The sequence below is a fragment of the Otolemur garnettii genome, unplaced genomic scaffold (assembly GCF_000181295.1).
Source record: "Otolemur garnettii isolate 467f Iridium unplaced genomic scaffold, OtoGar3 scaffold00213, whole genome shotgun sequence".
Classification (NCBI taxonomy): domain Eukaryota; kingdom Metazoa; phylum Chordata; class Mammalia; order Primates; family Galagidae; genus Otolemur; species Otolemur garnettii.
This window is the reverse complement of record NW_003852608.1, coordinates 2197192-2201228: the sequence shown is the minus strand read 5'-3', so window position 1 is coordinate 2201228 and position 4037 is coordinate 2197192.

Sequence of the window (4037 nt, the reverse complement as noted above, 5' to 3'; positions counted from 1 at the left end):
GTGGGACAGCTCCCTGCATCTCTCCGGTGCTGATAATGCACATCTTGTAGGAGTTGCCAGAGTCCCATTTCCTGAGCTTCACTCAGTGAGTCGGTGGTGCTACTGGGGGCAGAGGAAGTATTTGACCTTGGTTAGACCATTTTTGCTTTCCAAGTATTAATGGATACATTTGATTATTTTTATAAAAAGCTAATTACTAGCATATACAGTGTGACTGACATAATTAAGATATAATTTTCACGTTTCAATAGGTTGTAGTTTTTGAAATGTACACTTAGACAATAGTAGATAGATGAATGAAAAAACAATCTCTCATCCAGTTTGTTAGACCTTCTCCTACAATGTACGCATGGAATAAATTCACAGGGAGAATGGGTGGGGAGGAAGCAGAAGGGTTGAACATTTAAATATTGTTTATGTACAGATATTTTTAGCAGAACACCTATGAACTAAAGAATGAGTTTAAGTTGATGGAAAATCATATTACTGATGCTATATACTCAGATAGCACAGAGAGTGGGAAAGAAGGCATGCAGGCAAATGATTCAGGAGCACCTGCAAATAGGAAAGTCAACATGATGCTTGTAGTCTGCAAGGGATCTTGAACTGTCTACTAAGAAGTCTGGGTATAATCAGCCTTGGTTTTTGCTGTCATATGGCAGACAGATATAAACACTCTGTCTTTGCTCTAGGTGTGTTTGTGCTAATAAATTGGAACTCTTTGGAACATCATATTAACCTATGTACTTAAATGTTATTTATAAATAAAATGTATCCAGCTTTGAAATATGTTGTAATTTTAAGCAAAATTTTCTATACCCTGCAGTTTGGATCATTCTGTATGTGGGTCTTATCTTTCTAAGGTTACACCAGGCTGTTTGCAAACCCCTAGATGTCATGACCCGGGAAGTGCTTCTTTAACGGCTCTTTCAGTGTGACTGTCTGAGGAACCCATGGGATGGTGGGTACCCTGGATGGAGTGGAAAAGGAAGTAAAAGCAGTTGGATCTGGAAGGTCAAGTGTCTGTCATAATCTTTCTGACCTGGAAAGTCTACAGCAAGGAATGTAGATATTGCTGAATTCTCAGAAGAACAAAAGGAAGTTAAGGAACCCTTGCACTCAGCAGTAGATGCCCTGATACATGCATCGTATCTTTCTAAGTATAAAGGTGAAGTTACGAGGTTTTACAAGGGGCCTATAGAAATTCATCTGGCATTGATTAAGATGGGTTTCCACTTATGATCATAAACCAGCACACAGCTTTTGGTTTCAGAACAAGAGGGAACACTAATTTAATGTCTTTTGTCTGCCTGATTCACTCCAGACGTGGGCTTCCCATCTCAGTTCGTTCAGTTGTTTTTCTCTTGCTTTGCCTGCCCTTGGGGTGACACTAAAGAAAGAAATCCCTTTGTATTCCTTTGTTTTGCTACAAACATCATCTATCCAGTGAAAAGAGTGTTGTTAATTGATACAGAAACAACTAGCTAGTTCTAAAGAAATTTGAAATTTGGATTTCAGGTTCCAAAGAAATAAACCAATTATTTAAAAATAATTACTGAATTTTTGCTCTTCCAAGATGAATAAGCGACCATTATCAAGGCCATTTTAAAGATTCTATGAAAAAACAGCTCAAAAAAGAGGAACCTTCTAGTTTATTGGCTTTGATAGCTAATCTAGTAAAATACAATAGGGAATATAATCTCTGAAAAAACATTTAATTATAGTACCCAAACAGATGTAAAGACTAACAGTTGAGCCCAGTGTGGTGGCACAAGACTGTAGTCTCACTTACTTGGGAGGCTGGTGGGAGGATCACTTGAGCCCAGAAGTTTGAAGTTGCTGTGGGCTATGATGATGCCATGGCACTCTATCCAGGGTGACAGAGTGAGACTCTGTCTCAAAAACAACAAACAAACAAACAAAAAAAACCCCAAACCAAACAAGCAAAAAACCCCAAATGCTCAATAACACTACTTCCAGAATAAAAGAAAAATGCATGGAATCTCTGGGCCAAGAGCAAGTCATTTACAAAGTTAAATTTTTAGGCTGGCATCAAATCACTTCATAGCAACATTTAATCCCCTAACATAAGGGAGAAAGGGCTACAAAGGAGCTCTGAAGAAAGGAAAGTGTAAGGTAAGGTTTGAGGTTGCTGTGAGCTAGGATGATGCCATTGCACTTTACAAAGGGCAACAGAGTGAGACTTGGTCTCAAACAAACACAAGCCCAACAACAAGAACAAATACCAATGATATATTCATAGGAGGTCTCTAAAGTAATCAAATTCACAGAGACAGAAATGGTGGACACCAGGGGCTGGGGAGCAGGTGGTGAGTTAGCATTTCATGGGGACATAGTTTCAGTCCAGGCTGGAATGCAGTGTCTTTTCACAACGGTGTCAAACTCAAGCAATTCTCGGGCCTCAGCTTTCTGATCATGGGACTATAGCATCCAGTACTTTCCCTGGCTGGAATTATTATTTTAATTATCTTATCAGATTGTTCAATGCTAGGATACAGAAATGCAGCTGATCTTTGTGTTTTGATTTTGTGCGCTGCAACTTTGCTGCTGCCTTCATTTATTTGTTCTAGCAGTTTGATCACGGATCCTTCAGGGTTTTCTCCCTAATATGATCAAGTCATGTATAAAGAGGGAAAATTTTACCTTTTTCTTTCTAACTTGAATGCTCTTTTTTTCTTTTCTCATTGTTCTGGTCAAACCTCTAATACTATGTTGAACAAAAGGGTTGAGTAGGCCATTTTTATCTTGTTCCTTATCTTAGGAAACAAGCTTTCTGTCAGATATTATTCCCACCAAAGATGTCACTTAAGAAGAAAGGCAAGTATAAAAAATAAAAGGCAGTGGGCGGCGCCTGTGGCTCAAGGAGTAGGGTGACATTCCCATATGCTGGAGGTGGTGGGTTGAAACCCAGCCCCAGCAAAAAAATAAATAAATAAATAATCACTTAAAATGTTACCTGTACTCAAGGTCACTTGTGAATCATCTTCTTGGCCTGGAACTTTAGCCAACTAAAACATGAATTAAAGACTTTAAGAAAGGAGAAGCTGGGGCAAAAGGATGGTTAAGAGCAGTGTCTTAAATATAAAGTGAATATTATATAACTGTGAACATTATAGCTAAAAATAAGCACATAAATTGTTATATCTCGACAGTATAAAACATAACTCACAAACATCAGGAGGTGGGCAAGAGAAATGAGATCATGGTAAAGGACTTCATCTTTCAGACAAAAGAGAGAATGTCTATGAGCTCCAGTTTAACAATCTAGTCAATAAACTTTCAAGGATGCCCATCCCTTATTAGATTAGATTTCATAATTTTTTCTTCTTAAACTTAGGGAAATGTATTAGAAAATAATATCTTAGGATAAAGAAAGAATTAATTATCATTTAACAATTTTTTTTTAGTTTCCACATAGTTTCTTTCATTAAATTAAAAAAAAAGAAGAAGTATAATGTCTGTACAAAGACTGCTGAAAAGTATCAGCCATATAGTCATGTCACATGAAAAATAGTATCAACAGTGGCTGGATACTTTCTGGATAGCCTCATCTATTTTTATTGTGTCCTTTTCCATTGGAATAATTGGAATAATTCCTGATACCATACATATCCCACCATTCTCTCATTTTTCTGCTGAAGCTGAAGCTGATGGGACTTAGGTTGCATGTGAAGACCCGGAGTGATTTTTCCACTGAGAAAATTAATTCTTTTGATCCTTAGACTTAGGCCACAAATCTAAGTAATGAAGGAAGAAAAGAATCACTTTTCTCCTATAGTGCTTTTCCATTTTAAAAGTAAGTTATTCTTTCCTCAGCTGATTTCTGCTGTCAAGATATGGCTCACACTTGTGTCTAAGAATCAATGCTCTTACATTCTGGGGCATGAATGCTCCACTAATTAAGTTACATGGGCAGCCAAAGCTGTTGCCATTTCCCTATTCACAGATGGCTTCTTACTATAAATAGCTGTCACTTTTTGCCTGTGAGTCTGTTCTAGCTGTAGTTGTGTGTTCAG